Genomic DNA, 12885 nt, shown 5'->3' on the forward strand with positions numbered 1-12885 from the left:
ATTTTTTACCTTCTTTATTCTTTATTCTGTATATTTTATAGCATCATGTTCATTATCATATAAATCTTCTACTCTCATTATTTCTTTGGTTTTTCTAAGGATAATGGCCATTTTGGTATTTGCTTATGAGGTTGGGGTTGTAATAAATTTACACGCTTGGTTGTTGCAAGTGAGGACTGGTTATTGGTTGATAATTTTATTTCTTTTATTTTATCTGATAATTCAGATAATTCTTTAGAAGATTCTCTGGGAATACTTTTTTGTATTACTTCTAATTTCTCTTCAAGTTTATTAACTTTATTAGATAACTGGAGTAATAATTGGATTAAAAAGTTATTTTGTTAAATATGTATATTAGTTGACTGTATGTCTGTTTTAAAGCTAGTAAATCCTATGAGTTCTTTATAAATTTTATAAAGTTCAGCTAACGCGGTTAAATAATCAGGACTACTAGTGCTCATAAAACTATTGTAATAATTTTTGGATATTAGTTTTAAAGGATTTTAAAGAGTCTATGATTATTTTTTTATTTTTAGCAATATTCTTAATATCACTATTGATATCTTTAATTGCGACTAATATTATCTTGTTATCTAAATTGTTTGGACTAGAATTCTGTACTACTTGTTCTTTAATATAATCTAGATTTTCTCCTAATCGTTTTATAGAAGTATCTAAATTATTAAATTCAAGTCTATTCATAAACTAAAATCGTTGCCGTCTAGCTTCAAAAATATTTTGTATTAATAGAATTCTAGATCTAAGTTCTTCAATTCTTCTTTGTAGACTACGTGTTATGTCTCCTAATTCTAATGCTATGTAATAGTTCCCAAGTGCTATTTGACAAAATTCTAAGACTTGACTAAGTTGTTCTTTGGGTAAATTGTGCATAAAGTAAACTCCTAGGGGTGAAAATATAAATTCAGCTTAATAAAAGGCTAAAATAGAACTTGGTTCATGTATTTGTAAATATGCAAACTACGTTTGGCTATTGGTAATATACTTACACTAAGACCACTTTACTATAAAAGTCCCGAAGAATAAAGGATAAAAGAATCTTGGACATTAACAGGGAAGATAATATTTAATTTTTAATCACTTTATATTATGGTATTTGAGAAACTCTAACCTTTACAGATGAATTACTAAACTTTTTTGCTAATTTCTATAAATTCTCCAAATAGCACTTTGCTAATTTCTATAAATTCTCCAAATAACACTCGTTTAATACTTTCAATTCACTTCACTTCTTTACCTTTTAGCTCATTTATATTTGGTCCCCCAACAATCATCAGACAAACCAATACAAAATAAAAGTTGAAAGTAAAATTAAGCGGATTGTATTGAAGCCTTGATTTGAAGAAATAAATCAAAAGTGACTTTTGATTTCTTAAATAATTGAACCGCTGAATACATGTGTTTAGCAAATGCAGTAGTTTTTCTAGTGGTATGTATGTACCCTATCACATTCAGTAACTCTATTATTTTTAATTTCACGTAATTTTCACGCAATTAACAAGTTTGTCAGATTGGATAATTTTATCAAGGTTATGCAATATTTCAATGATTCTAATTTGTTTAAAGCTTTATCGAGTTCAGGACAACAAATTACAACTATCTTTTTTGACTTTTTCAAGTCTGTTTGATAGATATGTTTTTGTCCAGGGTATTTGGACTCACTGGTAAGAAGTGGGAAAAAGTTGCAAAAGTAATAAAAAAGTGAGAACTTCTCTCAAAAGGTGAGAAGTGGGAAATGATTAGATGGAGGTTATCTTGATTTGTAGCCTAGTTGATTTGAGTTTGTAAGTCCGTAGGAGTGTTTGAACGCCTAATGCCTAAAAGCCGTCTGGTTTGGGAGTCATTGACCTAACGCTCGACCCATGAATTGCTAGAAAACTTAATAGATCAACACATTACACCATACTTCCATCTTTGATCCTAAAAAAAAAAAAAAAAAATTGAATGAAAAGAATAAGCGCACCTAGATGAATGAAACTTTAATAAAAGGTCCACTTTTTATCTTGATGATCGGTACTAGATTTGTGTGCTAGTTTGAGGGTAAGGATGTGATTAATTCTTTAGTTGGCTTAGATAGCAACATATTTGATGCCGGTCCACTTAAAAAGGATTCTAGAGTTGTTTTAATTTTCATGATCATTTTCTTGATGTGTGGAGGACCATACTTGCTTGCTTGATGTCAAGATTTTGGGAGATTACTTAGAAATGTTTGAAACATTGCATAATTGAGGTAGTTTTCTCCCAATACTTGTTTGCAATATTGGTGTCTCTTTTGTGATAATGAGCTTAATGTTTGTGGGTATCATTTCTGGAAACCCTCACGAAACTTCACTCGTTCACTAGGGGTAACCTAGGGGTTTAAAAGGCTTGTTGTATATGTTAAATGTAATCGTGTTCCCTACAAAAGTGGCGTTATCCATTTATTACTTTCTAGTACATAGTTGTATAGTTGTTCATTTCATTCCTTTACTTTTTAGTTCATTGCTAGGGACTAGTAATATTTAAGCTTAGGGGTGTGATGAGCGCTGAAAAGTGCGTATTTAAACCCCTTAAACTTAGGTATTCTAGTACCTTTCTCTATCTTACTTTACCGTTTTAGATTGATTTCGTGTTATTTCCATTTTCAGGCACTTATCCCAAAAATAAGCTAACTCAGCCAAATAAGAGTAGAAATGAAGCAATTCTGGGATGAATCAAAAAAAGGAACCAAATGGAAGCAAAAGGTGGAATTCAACATCTTTGATCGATCTCAGATCAAAGTTCAATCGATCCAACATGATCGATCTCAGCACTTCAAGATGGATCTAAGCCATGATGACATTTTCAGAGATCTCAAAAGTTCGATCGATCCAACATCATTTTTCGATTGATCAAACTACCTTATCCTTATCCAAATGATTGATCTTATCCAGTTGTACCACCCTACCAACCACTTTTGTCCTTTTCCCAAAAATTTCTTCGAAATATCTCAGATTTGTTTTTATCCAAAATGGCGCCGCCATTGAGGATCGATCCAACTTTAGTTCAATAGATGTCAGCTATGTTTAATCGATCTAAGTCCAAGGTTCGATCGATCGAACTTCCTCCAGTGCGAAAAAGTTTAATTTTCAGCTCACAAAAGTTGTCCTTTATCCAATCATTGGGGAATATTTTATACACGACCCCAGCTCATTTTGTATTTCACTTGACCTACCTATATATAGAATATGATACACTTTTTGAGAAGGATCCACCTATCACATTACAGGCTATTCTTAAGGAGGAAGAAAGGAGGAGAAGGCTAGAGACATAAGCTTGGGAGCTCTTCATCAACCAAGGAGTATATTTCTTCCATGGAGTTTGCCCTTGAGGGTTGGAGAAGCATTACCATGAGTGGCTAAACATCCTCTTGGGGCTAGAGTTAGCCCTAAACATGCTTTCTACATCTTGATTTTGTGTATTATTGAGGGATTAGTGTTGTAATACATGTTTTGGCACTTATATATATAGATCTTGTTTATTCAATGATTTATGTGGTTTGATACTTCCAATTGATCATTTCATTCTATCCATATGTCTATGTATGCTAGAATAGATGTTCATGTGTTTGTCTCTATTTCTTGTGTTGTTGATGCATGTCTATGTGTATTAATGCCATAGATCTAGAGATTGTCAAAACATAGTGCTTAATGGAATGGTTTTGTAATTTTTTTGATGGTTCATGCTCATTGCTTGATGGATTGTGCCTCTCCCTTAGTTTAATTAGTTTAATTTCATTTCATTAGCTTAATTGTAGTGTGGTGGTAGTATAGTTGTTAGATGGGAGGACAATCCATGCTTGTTGTTTGATATTCCATACTTTTGAATGCAAGTAGCATATGTCTCTAACCTTGTGGTGTATTTGGTTTGTGAGCTTAATGAAAGGATTAATGACTTGCTAGATATATTATGCTTTTCACAGGCTACTTAGACAATATATACTTAATTGTTAGATATATTGTGCTTTTCACATGTTGCTTAGACAATATATACTTAATTAGTCATCCTTGCTAATTGAATCAACCAAACACACACACACATCAATATTGCAACACACATTTCATTCATTAGTCACTTGTTAAGGGTGTAGAAAAGTATTGTTTGGTGGTGACTTCTGAACCCCAAGATCTCTCTCTCTTACTTACTCTTTACTACATTCAATTACTTTAGTTTAATTTGCAACTAGTTCAATTCAACCAACCAACCACTATTTTGATCACTCGACCTACTAACCCTAATTTTGATTCCTCAGGCTAGTACGACAACTAAATCCCTTGGGACGATCCCTACTCACTCTTGCTACGTTAGTAGTAGTGTTGGTAGTGGTTTTTATAAATTTAAACTTGACCCAAAAGGCTTTTCTTGAATCGCACATTTACTACATTATTTTGGCATATAGGAACGGCCGTCGTCAAATTTTAGCGCCGTTGCCGGGGATTGATTGATTGGTAACGTCGTATTTGTGAAATCAATTTGGAATTAGTACTCTTTTGATCGTGTCTTTATTTTGTTTTCAATTTTTGTTACTTATTGTGTTTGTTCTTGATTGACAAGGAGCAGTGAGCTAGGAAGCAAGCAAAGGAGCATTCAGGCAAATGAGCTAAGTAAGCAAGGAAAAATGCTAAAAATTAAAAAAAAAAAATTGCTAAGCTAAAGGACCTTTATGAGCTTTTCTTTATTCATCCCTTAGTTAAATCGTCGGCCCGCGTGGAGGCTTGTAATTCAATTCTTAGATAAATCGTGAGCCTACGTGGAGGCAATTTACTTTGTTTGCATATTGTTAAAGCATGGGAGTATGGGAACATTGTATGTGGAGGAAGTTTATTGATTATTGACTTGTTGCGAAGGAGGAGTACTTGTTTTGTTGTGATTTGTGTGTCGCTTGTAGTCTTATATAGACCTTGTCATATCATTCATTCTAGGCATTCACATGGAAAATCTAGAGGGTAATCTTGGCTACTTAGATCAACGTTTCATGCAAAATCCCCTTCTTAATCAACATGGCCCCGGAGTTCAAGCTCCAATTCCTCCAATGGTCCTTCGTGATCATTATAATCTTCATGCATACCATGCACCTACTTGCATTGTGTTGCCTAATTTTGAGGCTAATCAATATGAAATCAAGCCTGAGACCATTCAAATGTGTCCACTCTGTTATGGCTTAGATGAAGAGGAACCATATAGGCATCTTAATGAATTTCTTGAACTATGTTCCACTGTGAGGTAGATGGATGTCCCTGAGGAAGTTCTTAAATTACTTCTCTTCCCTTTCACACTTAAAAATAAAGCAAAGCATTGGTTCAATACTTTAAGGGTAAATTCAATAACATCTTGGGCATAAATGCAAAATGAGTTTTTTTTAAAAGTTTACCCCGTAAGTTTGACCAATGTAATGCATGCTTCAATTAGAGAATTTTTTCAGATGGAATGAGAGTTGTTGCATGAGGCTTGGGAGAGATTGAATGACTTGCTAAGAAAGTGTCCACATCATAGTATTCCAAAATGGTAAGTTGTCCAATACTTCTATGAAAGCCTATCCGACATGCAAAAGGACATAGTTAATACCTCATGTGGAGGTTCGTATTTTAGAAAACATGAAGATGACATTTAGCACCTTTTTGAAAAAATGAGTGAAAACTCTTTGCATAAATATTACACTTCTCGGCTTGATCATGGTTTTAATAAAAAGGAGAAGTGTAACAGTGTGTCAAATTGAAAATTCAAGGGAAATTGTAGCCGAGGTTAAAACTCTTTCTCAAAAGTTTGATCAATTCTTGTTGAATCAAAAACCGGCTATCAATTCATCTCCTTTTCATCATACAACTCATCTTTGTGAGCCTTGCATGACATGTTCAAGTGTTTTGCATACTACTTTTGATTGTCCCCATGGACATGTTGTTAATGAACACTTTGAACAAGTTAATGCTACATTTGTTCACCCTTATTCAAATGCATATGTTCCATTGTGGAATGAAAGCTCAAGCCCTTATCAAGCTAAAAATTTTCAAAGAAAATACATTCCACCACATAAAAGAAATGGAGATTCTCAAGGGTTTGTTTCTTTTTCTTTCCATCATCAAAGAATGAATGACCTCTCACATCCTCAAATGTATGATTCTCAAGTTGGCTTTCATTATCCTCAAGCACTTTCTAGTAATTCTACATTTGAAGATAAGGTTTTGATGGCCTTGGGTAGTTTAGAGAAGGATACCAACTTGTTGCATTCCCACTCTCAATCCATATCAAAGCTAGAATCCCAAATTGGGACCATAGCTAATGCGTTGAATGCAAGAGAAATTGGGAAATTACTTAGTCAACCCGAGAGGAATCCAAAAGCCCAATTTTGTGTAGAAGCAAACTCTACATCGGGCTGTTCTTCCCAAGCTCAAGTGAAGCCATCACCACCTTGAGAAGTGGTAAGCAAGTGGACAATAGGGTTGAACTACCAAAGGAAGATAGTGAATCGGTGCAACCTGGTGTGACCGAGCGTGTGCACAAAATAATGCACAACACTTTAGGTTTAGAAATAATGTCAAGTGGGCACCATATTTTAGAATTTATAAAACCACTAAACACTTATACTATGGAGTATGAAGTGAGCAGGGATCGTCCCAAGAGATCTAAACAATTATAGGTTTTTCAGAATTGAATTCTACTTTAGTGCTTATGTAATTGCTAAAAAGGTTTGGTTTTGTGATTAGACTAATTTTAAACTTAATAATGCAAATAAAGAGTAGAGTATAAAAGATTGAAAAGAGACTTAGGGTGAAGGATTCACCACTAAGCACATTCCCTAACTCATTAACTTTTAACTAATTAGGGAATAAAAATGTGTAATCTAGAATGTGGCTAATAATTGCAATAAAAAGTATAAACCATCAATTTCAAGCATGAATCAACTACCTAATGATAATTAAACTAAGTGTAGTGTAATTCACCAATTCAAAGCATGATTCATCAATTTAAGTTACAATTTCAACACACATTAATCTAGAGGGTAATGCAATTGTGACAATAAGTATGGATTTCAAGCACTAGTATGGATTGTCTACTTACCTAGGAATTAAATTGCAATTAAATTAATTAACTTTAAATTAAACTAACTAAGCCTGAAATTAAACTATTTAGACAAGACATTAACCTAATTTTGTAGTACAACCTATCTAATAAAAGCAATTTCCATCAAATCAAAACACAATTATATCTAATTAAAACAATATATAGCAATCACAAGATTCAAGTCACAAAGAAATCAAGTGTAGAAATTGATTATCATTCAAAAACATATAAGACAATATGAAATTGACATAGACAATCAAATGAAAGAATTAATATATATATATATCAAGGCTATAACATAAATTACACAAATTAATCCCTAAAAGTCAAGAGTTAAGAATTAGGTTACATGCTTAGGGTTTATCCAACCCTAAGTTGAAGAATCAGCCACTCATGGTTGATGGATGCAAGATGTCAACAAGCCCCATTCTTTGATTCATCTGGCTCCTCTTCTTCTTCTCTGAGTTTTTCTCAAGAACCCTAGCTTTTTCCTCTTCGTGTTTTTCAGAGAGAATAAAAAAATCGATACAGAATAATAATATAAAAACTTTTATCAATAATCTAATAATATTTACCTAAATAAAATAAATACTAACCCTAATCTAATGGCTCACTGGGCCTTAAGTAACAACCCTATTAAAGCCCAATAGTTCACAAAATAAGCCCAAACAATAAAAAAAAATCTGTAATGTTGCCAAGTCCTGGGGGATCGATCCCCCACCCTGGGGGATCGATCCCCCCAGAGTTGGAAATTTCCTTTAAGCCTTATTTAGCTCCATTTTGGCTCCGGGCTAATTGGTTTGCTTCTTCATCTTTGGGAACATCATCAAAGGCCCGAGATTGACCGCTTTCGAAGAATAAACACACTATACGAGCAATGGGCTACGACCTCTTTTTGTCATTTTCTGAACTTTTTCTGAATATCTTTGCTTGACTCCAAAAAGGCTTTAATGGACCGTTTTTAGCTCATTTTAACTTTATTGCCCTGAAATACACATAAACATAAATTAGGACTAAAACATGAAATTAAGATAGATGCAAAGACTGAAATACCCTAGCTTAGGTGCTGAAATGTGCAACATTTAAGCAGTTATCACGCCCCCGAACTTAGATATTGCTAGTCCCTAACAATGAACTAAAGCATGGAAATGAAACAAACATATATACAACTATGAACTAATAAAGCAAATAAAGATAACACCACTTTCTTAGGGATCACGGTTGTATTTAGCATATGCAACAAGCCTTTTAAACCCCTAGGTTACCCCTAGTGGACGAGTGAAGTCTGGTGAGGGTTTCCAGAAATGGTACCCATAAACATTAAAAGCTCTTTCTTACTTGAGAAGCAACGACACATATTAAAAAGTGTTGAAAGTAGACTACCTCAAGTATGCAAATTTCTGCCATTTCTAAGCTATTATCAACATTTCAACATTATGTAAGAAAAAATGGTCCTCCACACATCAATTAATTAATTATGCAAATTAAATCAATTATATCATCCTTTTTTAGTGAACCGGCATCAAAATGTGTTGCTATCTTAGCAAATCAAAGTAATGGCATAACCTTACTTTCAAACTAGCATACAGATATAGTACTAGATATCAAGACATTGAATGAACCTTGTTATTCAATCAAACATTCTTTTATATATATATATATATATATATATATATATATATATATATATTTATGTATGACCATGTGCAATGTCCAAGTCCTTAAACTCTCTAATCACCCCATGTAACAAGCGTTGAGCCAACGACTCCCAAACTAGATGGTCTTAGGGCGTTAAGTGTAAAGACACTCCTAAGGGCGTAATGACTCGGAATGGCTAGGCTACGAACTCAAACTAATCATACATCTTACATTCTTTCCTTGTATTCTTTTTTAATCAGTTGACATGTTAAAAGAATGCAATTTTTTTTTTTTTTTTTTTTTTTTTCTTCTTCACCTTTGGTGAGTGCTTTTATTTCTTTTCTTTACAAGGTCATTTTATCAAGAATGAAAGCTTTCAAAGCATACTAGCTCAATTAGGAAAAACCAAGACAATAATCAACTAAGCATGTACCCCACAAATTGAATGCTAGTGTGCGCAAATGCAAGTGTAGAATTCTAGAATCAACTCTCAAAGCATTTTCAACCAACAAGATAATATGTACCACAAGAGCAAACATGATATCAAAAATTAAAAATTTACCCCTAAATGGCATCCTAGAACATACAAGAAGTATTAGACCCTAACAACTTACTTTTCAAAGGAACTATACTTCAAAAGTTCGAAATCATTGCCAAACCCATCTCAAATCTCATCATGCATTTAAAGCTTAACTTAAATATAATGAATCATGATGACCTTACCCCCAAACTTAAACTGTACATTGTCCTCAATGTGCAATGAGAATAATGAAAAATAATGGAAAGAGTATACCGTGATGGTAAAGACTATGAAGTCCGGCAATGATTCAGTAGGAAAGATGTCTCCCCCAAACTTGGATGCAAAAACCTATCTGTATAACCATACTAGCAAACTCACATCAAATATCACATGGGATAAGCAATTCATACAATTCAAAATAATATATAATACATTGTAAAGAGATATGAGATGAAACTCTTGATAAAATCTGAAAACATTCCTAACCAATCAGAAGGGCATACTGGAAACACATATTTTTGATTTTTTTTTTATTTATTATTTTTTTTAACACAAAGAAAAATATACTAAACTAGAAAGAAAAATATATACTAAAATAAAATAAATATATATATACATAATAATAAAAAAATAATAATAAATGGAAAGAAAATTAAGATTTTGTTTTTTATTTTTTATTTTTAAGAAACAAAAAAAAAAAAAATGTATATACAACCTACAAAATAAAAAAAAATAAATAAATAAAAAGAGCTAAGTTTAACGTCTTTAGCGAGACAGAATGCTAGTGAATTTTTTTTTTAATTAATTAATTTATTTTTATTATTATTATTTTTTATTTAAAATAAATCAATTCAATTTTTTTTTTTTTTTTTTTTGTTTTTTTTTAAAAACATCACAAGCTCGCCAGAGAAGACAACCGGCAGCGCTAGGTAAACCCAGTCCAAGAATCGCCGGCGAGACCCAGCAGCCAAGCCGCGACGCCGGAGAAGAACTACGAACAGCCGCGAGAAGAGCCCAGCCGTGTTCGTCAGAGAGAGAGCAATTGCGATGGCGATTTGAGAAGAACCCGGCGATTCAAAAGCTAGCCGGAAGAAAACGGCAATTCAGAAATTCACCGTAAGGAAACGCAACCCAGAAAAATCAGTGAAGAACAGTGACCCATCGCGACCCAACCGAGATCTGAAGCAGAACCAGTCGAAATCCAGCCAAAATCGCGGGAGAACGACGTTTCGCATTCTCGCCGGAAAGACCCAGTCAAAATCGCTGAAGAGAATCCAGCCGGTGCCGGAAATCAAGAAACGAAGAACCTAATCGTCAGAAATCGCGGCCGGAGAAGAACCAGCCTTGATCGCCGTTGGAAGAAGTAGCCGCGATCTGAATCGCCGGAAGGAACAGCGAACAGCCGCGACGCCGGAAAGACGAACAGCCGCGATCGCTAGAGAAAACCAAATAAAAATCGTCGGAAGGAAAACGGCGATTCACAAACTCAAAAACCGTCGGCCAAATCAAAATCGCCGAAAGAACATCCGATTCGCGAATAGCCGTGAATCTCTGGGAAGCTCGCCAGAAGAACCCAGCTGCGATGCCGTTGAAAGAACAGAGATGTGACGCCGGAAAGACGACCCAGATGCGATCGGAGAGAAGAGCCAACCGTTAAGGTTGGACAATGAAATTGGGTTTAGAGATTTTGTTTTTGGGGAAAGAAGCAAAATTTTAAAGAACAGAGAAGAGGAATGTATTTGTTGTTTCAAGGGCTAAGGGGCGATCGATCTGCTTTGACGGGGATTTATAATTTTAGGCAAAAAATTTCCCCTTCACTGTGTAATGGGAAAGGGGAAATACAAGTAAAATGGGATTGATCCACGTGTATGGAGGATCGATCCACATGGATGGAGGATCGATCCACTTAGGCTATTTGTTTGTTGCTCTCTGCCAAGAAAATGGGATCGATCTCCCACCTATTTTGGGATCGACCTTTTTTTTTTTTTTAAAAAAAAAAAAAATTTCTAATTTTAAATTTTTTTATGTTTTTGAATAAAGCAAAACTAACATGAAATATATATAAAAATAATAATTATAAAATAGAAATAAAATCAAACACCAACCTACGTTACCCATTTACAATTTTTTTTATTTTATTATTATTTTTTTGTTACTTTTTTTTCTTTTTGAATTTAAAAATTCATAAATGTACAAAAGGAAAAATTAAAATAAAATAAAATAATAATAAAATGAAAATTAAAATGTAACGAAGGAGAAACTCGATACAACTAGTGTTTAACGTCGCTAGAAAGACGTGAGATGCTCTCAATCTTCAAAGTAAATGGGATCTAGCAAGAGGGCAGATTCCACATTTCTTTGAAAAGTTTGTCCATCAATGTATGATTTTAGCCTTTGACCATTTACTTTGAAGGTTCCTTCATCTTTTAGATTTTTAAGTTCAACCGCCCCATGAGGTGAGACGGAGATGATTTGATAAGGGCCTTCCCATTTGGTTCAAAGCTTTCCAGGGAAGAATTTGAGCCTAGAGTTGAATAACTAAGCCTTTTGACCGACCTCAAGAGACTTTTTCACAATATGTTTATCATGAAATGCTTTTGTTCTTTCCTTGTAGATTTTTGAACTATCATAGGCATCATTTCTCAATTCCTCTAACTCATTGAGTTGGAGCAAACGGTCCTTTCTAGCCTTATTAAGATCAAAGTTAAGCCTTTTTTATTACCCAAAGTGCTTTGTGTTCTAGCTCAACCGGAAGATGACAAGGTTTCCCATAAATAAGTCTATATGGAGACATGCCTATTGAAGTCTTGTAAGCTGTCCGGTAAGCCCACAAAGCATCGTTTAATTTTCTTGACCAATCTTTTCGGGTCGGATTGACAGTTTTCTTAAGAATATGCTTGATTTTCCTATTTGACACCTCTACTTGCCCACTTGTTTGGGGATGGTAGGGAATGGCCACTTTATGTGTGACGGAGTATTTCAAGAAAAGTTGCTTCAAGAATTGATTACAGAAATGTTTTCCTCCATCACTTATTGTAGCCCTTGGCATACCAAAACGGGCAAAGATATTTGATTTAACGAATGCAATTACCACGTAGTGGTCATTCGTTTTGGTAGCACAAGCCTCAACCCTTTTTGAAACATAATCAACGGCAATGAGGATGTATTGAAAGCGATAAGACATTGGGAATGGTCCCATAAAGTCTATGCCCCATACATCAAAGATTACAACAACGAAGACTGAAGTTAAGGGCATCATGTCTCTCTTTGACATTGATCCCAACTTTTGGCACCGAACACACACCGTGCAAAAGTTATAGGCATCTCGGTGGATAGTGGGCCAGAAGAGCCCACTTTGAAGAACCTTCAAAGCGGTCTTTTTTCCACTGAAATGCCCACCACAAGCAAGTGTGTGACAAAACACAAGGACGCTCAGAACTTCACTTTCCGGCATACATCTTCTTATGGTTTGATCTGGGCAATAACAAAACAGAATAGGATCTTCCCAATAGTATTTCTAGATGTTAGCAAAGAATCGATCCTTTTTCTTGTTTTGACTAAGTAATGGGAAGTTTGCCGGTTACAAGATAATTAACATTGTCGGTGAACCAAGGGAACATCCCATTTGAGAT

General features: G+C 34.3%; 1 long non-coding RNA gene across 1 annotated transcript; it reads right to left on the reverse strand.

Annotated features, from left to right (window-relative positions):
• Window positions 1-7346: 7346 nt before the first annotated feature.
• LOC132286268 (uncharacterized) lies at window positions 7347-11387 on the reverse strand. The gene is made up of 2 exons (XR_009472730.1): window positions 9527-11387; window positions 7347-8080 (listed from the first exon to the last, which is right to left on the reverse strand). It is a non-coding gene; the product is annotated as an uncharacterized LOC132286268 (long non-coding RNA).
• Between the last annotated feature and the right edge of the window lie 1498 nt (window positions 11388-12885).

This window comes from Cornus florida, unplaced genomic scaffold, assembly GCF_030987335.1.
Source record: "Cornus florida cultivar Cherokee Brave unplaced genomic scaffold, ASM3098733v1 CherokeeBrave_3.0.0_Hap2_Chr11, whole genome shotgun sequence".
In the NCBI taxonomy this organism is placed as follows: Eukaryota; Viridiplantae; Streptophyta; class Magnoliopsida; order Cornales; family Cornaceae; genus Cornus; species Cornus florida.